The sequence below is a fragment of the Schistocerca americana genome, chromosome 4, assembly GCF_021461395.2.
Source record: "Schistocerca americana isolate TAMUIC-IGC-003095 chromosome 4, iqSchAmer2.1, whole genome shotgun sequence".
In the NCBI taxonomy this organism is placed as follows: domain Eukaryota; kingdom Metazoa; phylum Arthropoda; class Insecta; order Orthoptera; family Acrididae; genus Schistocerca; species Schistocerca americana.
The window spans coordinates 710,421,547-710,435,230 of record NC_060122.1 but is presented as its reverse complement, the minus strand read 5'-3'; the positions used below and the strand labels follow the sequence as shown (position 1 = coordinate 710,435,230).

Sequence of the window (13,684 nt, the reverse complement as noted above, 5' to 3'; positions counted from 1 at the left end):
CAACCTTCAGTTGCCACGCTTCTAGTGCTAATTATATGTGTAATAACCTTTCTTTTTCAGTTATTATAGTAATTGTCCATAGGACTGGCGACCGTAATTTCCCCCAAATCTCAAATATCTAATTACCGCTAGTTGATTGTTAACGTAACGGCCGCACATTTACTTTCTTTATTAACTTTATCCCTATTTCAAAATTAATTTCCACCAGTTTCACTTGCATTTTTCCTTTCATTAAGATGTAACCCTCTCCTCCCTCTTTACCGATAGATTAACTTCGGTGACGATTGCTTTTCCCAAATTTCCATTAGGTACACGCGGTTTAATTTTTCACTGTCTTTAAGGTCGATAAGTGAGGGGGGAGGTTACAAACTGACAATTTAACTCTACACTTAAATTCAAACTTAAGCAATGCCAATATATTGTACAGCACTTGTTCTCAAATTATTTTACTCTCTATTGAAATGAAATGGCTCTGAGCACTATGGGACTTAACATCTATGGTCATCAGTCACCTAGAACTTAGAACTACTGAACCCTAACTATCCTAAGGACATCACACAACACCCAGTCATCACGAGGCAGAGAAAACCCTGACCCCGCCGGGAATCGAACCCGGGAACCCGGGTGTGGGAAGCGAGAACGCTACCGCACGACCACGAGCTGCGAACTTACTCTCTATTGCTTACACAATCGTTTTTGAAAATTACTGTAACAACTCTTAGTGAAATTATACTGGGTCATCTAAATGCTAATATAAAGTACGGATGTTATAGCGGTGCTATTGCTTTTTTAATTACAACTGTCAACGTAAAGTTTCCTTCGTATAAGAAGAGAACAAGACGTGAAACCTATTGTCCGAAACACCATAGTATTTGTATTATAAGGAACCGGGGACCTAGAAACGACGGAGACGCTTCGCCCTCGCCGTAGCCCTCAGTGGTTCACAACCCCACAACAGGCTACAGCAGTCCACTCACCCCACCACCGCCCCACACCGAACCCAGGGTTTTTGTGCGGTTCGGACCACAGTGTACATCCCTGGGAACATCTCACACCAGACAAGTGTAACCCCTATGTTTGCTTGGTGGCGTAATTATGGAGTAAGCGTACGTGGAGAAAGTGTTTGCCAGCAATCGCCGACATAGTGTAACTGAGGCGGAATAAGGGGAACCAGCCCGCATTCGCCGAGGCAGATGGAAAACCGTCTTAAAAACCATCCACAGATTGGCCGGCACACCGGACCTCGACAATAACCCGTCGGGCGGATTCGTGCCGGGGACCGTCACGCCTTCCCGCCCGGATAGCAGTGCGTTAGAGCGCACGGATACTCGGGCGGGCAACACCGTAGTAGCAGGCAGCTGGAAACAAACGGACACAAATTCACGTCAGAGAGTCGAGAATTTTCACGAGAACTACCAACAGTGATTGTTCCTGTCTCGAACGACACCGACACAACCCGATCCACGACGTGAAACGGTAGGTTCAGCTCTCGGATTAGTTGTTCGAAAACTAATGCCCCTACAAACGCACCAGTTTATCTGCCAACCGACCGACCGATCAATTTCGTGGCGGCCTACAAACGTCTCGTACGACTGCACTCAGCGATTACAGCGCCACCATGTTGTCATGATATGTTTTCTTAAGTTCATTGAGCTTATGTTCTACGACGTAGCGCTTGGTTTCACAAAGAAACAAAAACGGGTGTTTGCCTTGGCTGTTTTGCAGGTGAGAAAGCAAAAAAAAAAAAAAAAAAAAAAAAAAAAAAAAAGTCGAGAGAAAGCTCTGGAAAAAGAAGTGCTTAATGCAAGGAAAGAAATTCACCCACGTTCTGTTACTTAAGCAGCTGGGATCTCAGTTTTTGAAGAATGGACGAAACATGCACTCCGGAGCTGCTGAACGTTGTCAAATCATTCTTAACGAAAAGACTGCAGTCATGAGGGGGGCTGTCGTCTGGGAGGAGAGGCTGTTGGTTTAGATTTCTAGCATCTGGTGGTGGTGGTTAGTGTTTAACGTCCCGTCGACAACGAGGTCATTAGAGACGGAGCGCAAGCTCGGGTTAGGGAAGGATTGGGAAGGAAAGCGGCCGTGCCCTTTCAAAGGAACCACCCCGGCATTTGCCTGAAACGATTTAGGGAAATCACGGAAAACCTAAATCAGGATGGCCGGAGACGGGATTGAACCGTCGTCCTCCCGAATGCGAGTCCAGTGTGTTAACCACTGCGCCACCTCGCTCGGTTCCTAGCATCTGACAGAAGTTAAGTCGACCTCAAATTCGGTGCTGTTGTAGACCCACAACTATTAACTAAAATGATCCCTGAAACCTGCAACGTTATTTATAGTTGACTGAGGCAATACAGCATGCTAAAGCAAAATAAATAAAACCAAATACATTAACGTAAACGTTATTAATTTATTTATATACATAGCATAAAAGATGACCTGCAAGTTTAAGAAACTCATTTCAAATTCGAACAAGAAAGCCTATGTACGGCGGCGGAGCACATCATCCAATATATACAACAAAAGATACATAAGAAATGAAGCACTTAGCAGCGGTTAGACCTGTGAAAAAAATCCCACACTTTGCTCTTATAGTGGAGGGCTTGGATGAAGTATGGACTTCTTTTAGCACGTATAGCAATGAAGCAAGTATATTTTAAGAATTAACATCCATTGAATCTCGATATATTGATTTTTACATTTCATTTCCGATAAGAATGTGAAATAAAACACAAAAACAGAAATATAGAAGATCTACAGACTTTTATTCTCTCCAAGTTCCACCGAAACCATTATCGATTCGTTTGAAAAATGAAAAAAGTGCTTCATTTCGTGCATTTATGTTGCTCTACTCCTCGTATGACGTGTCCCACAAACATCTGCAGCCTTTAAATTTCTCCAGAAACTCTTTACTTACAGTTGCTTCGGCCTCGCACCCTGTCTTTTATATTAGAACGACATTTAATCCCGCACGCAGTGACAAAAGACGTACTTTTGTCGGGAGCTTCGCTCGACAGCGCTACACACCGCACAGTTTGTTGGGTTTAGTGGGGAAGGGGGCTCGGCTGTCGGATGGTCCTACCCGCCCATCATCCCGACAAGGGTTGTTCGTCGGTCGCTCGCTCAAAACGCCTATACACACACCCAGTTTGTCGGTCGGTCGGTCGGTCGGTGCGTATGTAGGACCCTACCTCAGATCTCGAGGACTTATTGGATTAGAGAAGTTCTCACTTCTCAGACTGCCCGACTCTACGACAGTCGTAGCCATAAAGCCCTCTGGTGACAGTACCCGGTAGAATGAGGACAGGTGTAAATAGACATGTACGGGGTCAGTTTACTGGTTGCCCACGCGCAGACTCACACCTCCCAACTACCTATTTCCACGCTACCGCGGCCGGCAGTTGACACTATGAGTTCACAGTACTTATGGATCCTACACACCCACCAACCGACCGATCGACGGACCAACAAATTGGACGTACAAGGGTCACTCCAAAAGAAATGCACACTATTTTTGTAAAAATACTGTTTACATTCTGCATGTGTGAAAGTTTTACAGTGTGTAGATACATCCTTCCCGCTTGTTTTCAAACTTAGTTCAACCTGTTCCCGTGAGTGGCGCCGTCACAGCATGCCTTCAAGATGACTGCTACACTTGACTTTCGTCAGAAGCAACGTGCTGTCATAGAATTCCTGTGCTGTGAAAACGAGGCAGTGGGAAACATCCACAATAGGTTCAAAAAGGTGTATGGAGATGTTGCTGTCGATCTCAGTACAGTTAGTCGGTAGGCAAGCGGGTTAAAAAATGGTTCAAGTGGCTCTGAGCACTATGGGACTTAACATCTGAGGTCATCAGTCCCCTAGAACTTAGTACTACTTAAACCCAACTAACCTAAAGACATCACACACATCCATGCCCGAGGCAGGATTCGAACCTGCGGCCGTAGCGGTCGCGCGGTTCCAGACTGTAGCGCCTAGAACCGCTCGGCCACACCGGCCGGCTGCAAGCAGGTTACGTGATGATGAAAGTGGGCACGGCAATATTGAGGATTGTCCTCGCAGCGGCAGGCCACATACTGCACACACTCCAGACAATGTGCAGAGAGTTAACGAATTGGTGGCTGCTGACAGACGCAACACAGTGAACGAATTGTCACGCTACGTTGAGATAGGGGAAGGAAGTGTTTGCAGAATACTGGAAGTGTCGGCGCTACAAAAGATTTGTGCCAGGTGGGTTCCCAGGATGTTGACAGTGGCTCACAAAGAAACAAGAAAAACGGTATGCAGCGAACTTTTGGAACAGTACGAGAATGGTGGAGATGAGTTTCTTGGAAGAATTATGACAGGTGATGAAACATGGCTCCATCATTTTTCACCAGAGACGAAGAGGCAATCAATGGAGTGGCATCATGCAAATTCACCCAAGAAAAAAAAAATTCAAAACCACACCTTCTGCTGGAAAAATTATGGCTACGGTGTTTTTCGATTCTGAAGGACCCTTGCTTGTGGACATCATGCCAAGTGGAATCACCATAAATTCTGATGCATTGTGACGACACTGAAGAAACTTCAAGCTCGACTGAGTCGTGTTCGACCACATCGGCAAAAGCAGGATGTTTTGCTGTTGCACGACAATGCACGGCCACATGTCAGTCAAAAAACCATGGAAGCGATCACAAAACTCGGATGGACAACTCTGAAACACCCGCCTTACAGTCCTGATCTGGCTCCATTTGACTATCATCTCTCTGGGAAACTGAAAGGCTCTCTTCGCAGAACAAGGTTTGAAGATGATGACTCCCTTGTGCATGCTGCCAAACAGTGGCTCCAAGAGGTTGGTCCAGAATTTTACCGTGCAGATATACAGGTGCTGGTTCCATGATGGCGTAAGGCAGTTGAGAGGGATGGAAATTACGTGGAGAAATGAAAATATTGTTCCTAAAGGATGTATCTATACACTGAAAAACTTTAAAACTTGTAGAATAAAAATGGATTTAAAAAAATAGTGTGCATTTCTTTTGGAGTGACCCTCGTATATAGGCGTTTTGAACGACCGACGAATTTCGTTGTCAAGGTATCGGGCTGGTAGGACCACCCGACAGCCAATCCGCAACCCATCCATCCCATCCAACAACTTGTACCGTGTATAGCGCCGTCGCGCCAACCGCCCAACAAAAGTTCGTCCTTTGTCACTCAGCGCTGGATCAAATGTTGTTCTACAGAGCGCGAAGACGAAATTTTGACGGAGTTTCTGAAGAAATTTAAAGCTTGTAGACGTTTTCGTTGGAGGGTATAGTGATAGAGATGCAAGAAATGAAGCACTCGTTTCATTCTTTTAAACTTTCCGTAATGGTTTATGTGGCACATAGAATATTTTTTTTTTTTAGTAAATGTTCTTCGCCCTTCTGTATTTCGATTTTTAAGTTCAATTTCTGGTACCTATCGGAAATAAAATCTAAAAACCGAAATACTGAAAGATTAGATCTTAGATTTAATTTCATATACGTGTCGGAAGTAAAGCCTAAAAACCGAAATGTAGACAGTCAGTTGATGTTTATTCACAAAACATACTTGCTTCATTGTTTTAAGTATTATAAAAGTCCAGTGCATATCCAAGCCTTCTGTTACGAAGAGCAAAGTGTGGGACAGTAAGTTTGTCTGCGTGGCCATCATCCATGGCAAGTACTGAAATATTCGTTTTGTAAATAAAAACCTCCTTTTCTCGCTGCAATGTATTTTATTTCTTCCAGACGCGTTTCGCATTTTATTTTAAGGTATCTTCAGTGGAATATAGAGTGATATAGTTTTGTTTTGATATACTTGAGAAGACATGAACTGTTTTATAATCTACGAATATCGCATATCAAAACAAAACTGTATAATTCTAAAGTCCACTGAAGATGCCTTAAAGCAAAAGACGAAACGCACCGCGAAAAAGTAAAGTATATTGCAGCAATAAAAGGTTGTTTTGCTTACAAAACGAATGTTCAGATGGTTCAAATGGCTCTGAGCACTATGGGACTTAACAGCTATGGTCATCAGTCCCCTAGAACTTAGAACTACTTAAACCTAACTAACCTAAGGACATCACACACATCCATGTCCGATGCAGGATTCGAACCTGCGACCGTAGCAGTCGCGCGGTTCCGGACTGAGCGCCTAGAACCGCGAGACCACCGCGGCCGGCAAAACGAATGTTTTTACAGGCCAGTTACAGTTGCTAAATACTTCACTTCGTTTATGTCTGTTGTATTTATTAGATAATGTACGCCACCACCACCTCTAGGATTTCTTCTCCTCATTTGAAATGAGTTTACATGGACATGTTTTGTTTTATTTATTTTGCTTTACTAGGATGTATTTTCTCAAGCAACTATAAATCACACTGCAGGTTTCAGGAATGATTTTAGATAATAACAGTGGGGATGTAACAGCGAGGTCCACTTAACTGCCGGCCGGAGTGGCCGAGCGGTTCTAGGCGCTACAGTCTGGAACCGCGCGACCGCTACGGTCGCAGGCTCGAATCCTGCCTCGGGCATGGATGTGTGTGATGTCCTTAGGTTAGTTAGGTTTAAGTAGTTCTAAGTTCTAGGGGACTGATGACCTCAGAAGTTAAGTCCCATAGTTCTCAGAGCCATTTGAACCATTTTCCACTTAACTTCTGCTAGTGGCTAGCAGTTGTAATGTGGCTAGCAGCCTCTCCTTGCAGCTTACAGCCTCCCTCATTTCTGTATTCTTTCTCGTTAAGAATGTTTTGACGATTTTCAGAAGCTAAGAAATGCATGTTTCATCAATTCTTAGATAATTACGGATATAATCGGCTCCCGCCGGCCGCGGTGGCCGAGCGGTTCTAGGCGCTTCAGTCCGGAACCGCGCTGCTGCTGCGGTCGCAGGTTCGAATACTGCCTCGGGCATGGCTGTGTGTATGATGTCCTTAGGTTAGTTAGGTTTAAGTAGTTCTAAGTTATAGGGGACTGATGACTTCATATGTTAAGTCTCATAGTGCTCAGAGCCATTTGAACCATCAGCTCCCAGATCCTTAAGTAACAGAACGTGCGTAAATTTCTTTCCTTGCTTAGGCCATTGTTTGCTCACAGCTTTCTCTCGTCTCTGTTTGCTCTTGTTACCTCTAAAAACAGGCAAGGCAAACCCCGCGTTATTGTTTCTGTGTAAAACCAAACGGGATCTTTCTTTATTTCGCTGGTGCCATGTCCCGCACCGATGGAGGGCCGGCATTGTTAGGAACGGATTTGGCAAGGTGAGGATGAAGGGATGGCCGGATGCCCTTCCTGTCGCCATCCCAGCTGTCTGCGTCTAGTGTAATTCATGGAAGAGTGCGAACGTGTTCAGATGTCGGCGAGTCGTGTAACTGAGGCGGAACGTGGGGACCAGCCCGATACTCACCTAGCGGGGTGTGGAAAACCGCCTAAAAACCACATCCAGGCTGGTCGTTAATCCGCCGGGCGGATTCGAGCCGGGGCCGGCGCGCCTACCCGAGTCCAGGAAGCAGCGCGTTAGCGCTCTCGGCTATCCTGGCGGGTCTAAACCAAGCGGGATCTCGTAGAACATAAAACAGTGAAATTGAACACAGCAATCGCCGAGTGCAGTCGATCGGGACGTCTGAAGGCTTGCCACGAAATTGGTCGGTCAGTCGGCCAATAAGTTGGTGCGGTCAAGTACGCTTGCAGTGTAGAGAGCCTGTATATAGACTACAGAGCGGTGCAGCCGGCCGCGGTGCAGGTGGCTGCAGCGCGTGTGTGGAGTGTCGTGGTGGGGGAGCCGGCCCCCTCTGCCGCCCGCTGCCCGGCAACGCCAGTAGCCGCCCGCCTCCCGCGCAGCGCGCATCGACCACTCCGTATTGCAAGCCGCAGCTCCGCGCTCGTCCCGTCCACACAGCACCGCAAAGCTCGCAGCCCGCCCGGGCCCGGCATGCGCTTCTGAGACGCCCACGCAGCGCAGCGCTACACCCTACCGCACACCAGACAGGTAAGCGGTGCCTCCCCAAACAAACTTTGTTCGCCAAGGTTTGCTTTCAGGGATGCGAGTTTGTTTACGTTTATCCGTCATCAAACGGTAACGAGTATGGTAGAGAGCGCTCCGTCACTCACTAAATTTACTGAAGAGCAAAAATAAGCAGTTCAGCCACAAATTAAAATTGATATAAATAGTCGAGTCTGAACTGCACTGGGGGTACCGGCTCCTTAGTGTTCTGACTACATAGTAAATTAAGCAGCGCTTACTTTTGAATTCATGAGGAGCAATACAAAAAAGCAACAAGATTTGCAAATTAAATTGTTAATTACAGGTGCATGTTTAAACTTCATTCTAGCAGATTGTTGATAGGGGGCTGGAAGCTGTCTCCATTGAGTAAATACTGCCTTGTAAAGTGCATTGTACTAAGCGCATTACGCTGCTGGATTTTGCCAAAATATCGCCAAATCTATACATAAAGCCACCTGTCAGCATGTAAATACGTGGGCGGCATAAGAACTAAGCGCAGTGTTTATTCTGATGTGACCACTGTTCACCTCAAATGTGGCGTGTTTTTATCAGTACAAATTCGTGATTACAGCAGTTACTTTTAGTATCTATGCGGTGTAAGCTATTCCTGAAGAGTTATTTCGATAAAAATTAGCGACTTATTAGGTAGCTTGACATTTAGTGGCTGAGGCAGCTCATACTTTAGTAATGTGACATTGAACTTTTACTTGGAAATTGAAAATGTGGCTATCTGTTATTGATATCAGTCTACGGCAAGTGACACATAATAAAACCGTCTTAAAATGTGTCCGAAGGGACATTGCAGCGTACTTCTTCAAAACGCAGGCACTGCAACTTCGTATTTAACGGCCGATACCGGGTTTGTGACTTGCAAATAAAATATCTCCCCTGTACGGGAGTGACATTAACGGGATTTACGAGTACAGGTATGACACTTGGAAGACGACATCTGGAAATTTGGTTTTGATCGTGGGTCGTGCTTGGATAGCCAAAGCCGTTACGGCGACTGCTCTCCTAAAGAGGGAATTATGGGTTCTAGTCCCGGTCGGGCACAAATCTTCATTGTCGTCATTCCATTGTACAGCTGTAGGTGGTTCCTATTTGCAACTGCGAATACATTCCATATTTTAAAATAGAATTCTGCAACTTCCTGGCAGATTAAAACTGTGTGCCGGACCGAGACTCGAACTCGGGCAAGTGCTCTACCATCTGAGCTACCCAAGCACGACTCACGCCCCGTCCTCACAGCTTTAATTCCGCCAGTACCTCGTCTCCTACCTTCCAAACTTCACAGAAGCTCTCCTCCGAACCTTGTAGAACTAGCACTCCTGGAAGAAAGGATATTACGGGGTCGTGGCTTTGCCACAGCCTGTAGTTCACAGTATCTAAAACGGGCTTAGAAAAATATGTTGGAACAGATTACCTTTCATTTTAAGTACAGCACGCACCACAGTTAAAACTGTGACAATGGGAGAAAATATAGAGTTAGTTGGAGGTTGGCGCTCCATCGTAACCACCGTCACACATCGCATTGGAATCTACCTCTGCTTTTCACTTTGGCTATAAGTTGCCTATTATCTGATCTATGCCAAATATACAATTACTCAAACAGACATGACTCCAGTACGGAGATTATCACGCATCAGTTGTGCAAAATGTGTAACTCATTTAACGTAATGTGTTTCGGAACTACAGAGACATGGCTGTCTCCGAAACAATAGTTTTAATTCCCTAGAAGGGCCAGCTCCTTAGTCTTCCGACCAGATAACTAACGAGTACCTACTTTTGAGCTGAAGAGTATATTCGTTTAACTTTACGTTTATTGTCCACTAGAAATATGTAGACTTGAGCTTGAAAATGCCACTTTCTTTAATAAAGAAGTTGTAAGACAATTTCATAGAAATTGAGCGCTCTCGGGCTTGGCTACCACTCGGATGATTGACTTTCCGGCTCTGACGAGTGCTGTTGGCAAGCGAGGCGCACTCAGCCCTTGTGAGGTTGATAAGTTGCGGTTCCGGTCACGAAAACTGACAACAGCCGGGCGAGCTGATGCTCCGTATCCGCATCCAGTAACGTTCATCCGCTGATGACACGGCGGTCGGTCGATGGCACTAGGTCTCCCGAGGCCTGTTAGGAGTGGTGACGGCGTGTGTTGTGTACTTTGTATCGAGGACTGTTGGAGAACGATGAGACTCACACATGGTCCACATCGCTGGACTGCCCAGATGAGCAACAATGTGTCACATGCCTTCACCCATGGAGGCTTCCCAGAGAGGCCTGGAATTTAATCCGGGAAACTCGGGCACATTCTGATCAGGAAACGATACCACATCCTTTTCCTTCTTCACGGACCAAACGCTGACCGTGTTTCATTCTTCTAGATGACGTGCCATCTTTAAAATATTTTATTAAAAATAAGTAATCTACCAACATAATATACGTTCACATCAAGCAGCACAGTTTGTGAGGCGACGTATCTCTCAGCAATCTCTTCTGGTTTTTATCTGTTCACTGTGTAATGTTGAAGAACATGGGCCCTTGTCCTCATCCCAGATTCAATGGATAGCTGCTCTTAGTTATCGGTGGCACTGGGTTACGGAGAAGATACCTTAACTTAGGAAAGTGACCAGGCACCTCAGACGCTTCATTTGTTTTCCCGGGCAGCACATCGTTGTAGACACTGTATCCATTAGCTGGGGCAAGAACATCAAATTCGTTCGAGGAAACCACCACAGCAGCCAACCGGACAAAAACTGCAATAGCAGCATTCTGATTTCTATGTCTTCATCTTGTTCTTTTCTTCCACTTCACATTTACATTATTTCCAGCGCTGAGATATAGTTTTGCGTATATTTAGCATCTTTCTTTAGTACAAGTAACTGTGCCTGGGTTCAGTGTATACTTTATTGCCCGGATACGATCGCTCTATCTGTTCACTGGTTAAGTAATGCAGAGTATGTCCTGCCAGTCACCGCTAGGTATTTTTCTTGGTTGTGAGATGGTAGTTTTCGTCCTACTGTAGCAGCAATGTAAGTTTGAGCGGCTGTCCTGCACTTCAGCATATGAAAAGGAAAAGGTTTTCCGCAGTTTCTCTAAATAGTTCAAAGCAAATTTTGTAAATGTTTTAAGTGAAGCCAGCATACTACTTGCGGAAACTGATAGTGTTTTTCAGCTCTGATGAACCCGTAATCGAAGAGACATGAATTCTTAAGTCTCATGAATTCAGCACGCGAATGAGATCCATTGCTCATTCTCTAATGAATAATGGCATGATGATATCGCCCGAAACATAAAGAACATTTCGCAAAAATTAGACTGCCTTAGTTTAAAGCGGAAAGTATCTATGATATTTTTTATAAACATCTTATAAAGCCAGTAAACTTAAAAAAACAAGCAACATAAAGCAAAGTTACCAATAGTCTACAGTTATTTTATGTAACAGTAACATGGTCAGCTGATGTTTACTCGTGCATACACGTAGACTCGTTAACATTTCAACTTCCCCGTGTGGGTTACAGTTTGAGCTACACTCCTTCCCACTACAGGTACCTGCCTAGCCGCTGGAGCCAACCAAATGCTGATCGATTATTGAAGATAATTTCGGCGCTATACTGTGGCTCTTTCATCCTACCCTGTCGTGGCCTTATTCCTGTTATACTTCAGTATACACATTATTTTCTGAGCTTAGAGTAACAAAAATCAGTTCAAATGTTAATTTACTTCTTCATTATTCTGAAATCAGAAAAGTGACTGTCAGAAACCGACGCTTAATCCCTAAACAGTGCCGTCAAATCACGTACACAGAAAGGAGCCGTGATACCCATCAAATGAGCAGGGTGCAGTGAGTCAAAGGCAATGTCCGTATCCTGTTTCTGCAGCAAGAAGTGTAAAGAAGGACATTCTGCTACCATGTTGGTCCTCCTCCTGTGCGCAATACAGTCTCAGTTCACCGTGACATGCATTACAATATCCTTGGCGCATGGCCGGCAGTACGACACCAGATGTTCACGCACAGGTCGTGCAAATTTGTAGGCTACCATCAGCTGGATAGTGAACTCTGAGTTTTGCACCATGACGTGTCTGTTCCATGATGGTGACACCGGTGTCTATGAGATGTAATGAGCCGGCCAGCTTACATATGGGTTTTAGGCGGTTTCCCCGCATCTCACTGGCTAAATGCTGAACTAGTGTCTGTCCCACCTGAGAAACACTCTACGCAGACAGTCGGAGAACATTCTCAAACTTATACATGGTATTTATTCTAGACTCAGACACTGAAAATACAGATCCTGTCCTGGGGATGAATAAGAGGCTGATTACCATCGATTTTTTTCTCTTTTTAAACTCGTCGTAGTCATTATATCGTTATCATATAAAATAGCCTCGTATGGTCGTCGGCGCAACATCTGCCTTTAGGTACAACAGCAGGTACGTGTTGTGACAAAGCAGACAGTTCATATAGTCCAGTTGTCACTGTTTCTTCAGCCGGCCGCGGTGGTCTAGCGGTTCTGGCGCTGCAGTCCGGAACCGCGGGACTGCTACGGTCGCAGGTTCGAATCCTGCCTCGGGCATGGGTGTGTGTGATGTCCTTAGGTTAGTTAGGTTTAAGTAGTTCTAAGTTCTAGGGGACTTATGACCTAAGATGTTGAGTCCCATAGTGCTCAGAGCCATTTGAACCATTTTTTTTCACTGTTTCTTCTGTAACTGTCACTAGCCTTCCTCCCGACACCTTTAGACACAGTGTAATACTGGTTCCGGTGTTGCATGCTTTGGGGCATGTCCTCTACAGAGAGGGAGTATTCTGAGTCTGGAACCAATGTGACAAAACAACAAGCTTAATTTATTTACCAACAATTCATCTGCAGTTTTGTGCGATCCAGTCAAGATGTTTCCATGCCATTATCGATGTAACTGATATCCATGAGAAGCGACGGTGTATGGTGGCCCTGTTTGCTGTGGGGCGATATCGAAGCGATTTATGACGAACATTTCGCTTTGGAAGAAATATGCCTTCACCGGCGCAGTATCGTATTTCACTGATTTCGACTACAACGCAAACTTTGTATACAATAGTGGTAGGCTAATTATCGCGCAGCCTTCTTCAAATACAGGCTCCCTAAAGTTACCCGACAAAATTTCGCGAAAACTACGTCGTACATCTTCCAAGGATTGCCATTTAAGTTCCCCGAGTATGTATATTACACTTTCGTATCGGCTATACCTACGTGCTATGATACTAGCTGCCTACTCCACAAGGACTTCAAACATTGTAACAGCACTGCAGAAATGTTAGCACCAGATATTTGTACGCAATTTGCTTTACATGGGGTGTTCCGATATTATTCGTTCAAATACAGGAGGTAAAGAACATAAAGACAAATATATTCAATTATGGTACATATGGTTCCTGGTGGCAATTTCTGATGGTAGGGACAATTTACACAGAAGGAAGTTTAGCATGACAATTACAGCAGTGGCATTCACAGGAACTCCTCGAATGCGCGACCATTGTCTTCATGCACACGGTACATCGTCGGACCATTGATCGTCGTATCCGTTGGAAGATTCCTAACATGTCCACAGTGGTACGAGTACCGACGGCAGTTCTAGCGACGAGGTCTTCGTGCACCAGCTGCTTCATATGCCTCCAGAGGATGAAGTCCAGACGCGTGAGGTTAGGTGA

At 45.1% G+C, this 13,684-nt stretch overlaps 1 protein-coding gene across 2 annotated transcripts in view; it reads left to right on the top strand.

Annotated features, from left to right (window-relative positions):
* The first annotated feature begins 7,828 nt into the window (after nucleotides 1-7,828).
* Nucleotides 7,829-13,684, top strand: part of LOC124612755 (serine/arginine repetitive matrix protein 1-like) — a 478,871-nt gene continuing 473,015 nt past the window's right edge. For both annotated transcript variants that reach the window (XM_047141148.1, XM_047141147.1), the window contains exon 1: nucleotides 7,829-7,986. The gene's annotated coding sequence lies outside the window, so the exon portion shown is untranslated. The remainder of the gene's footprint in view (nucleotides 7,987-13,684) is intronic.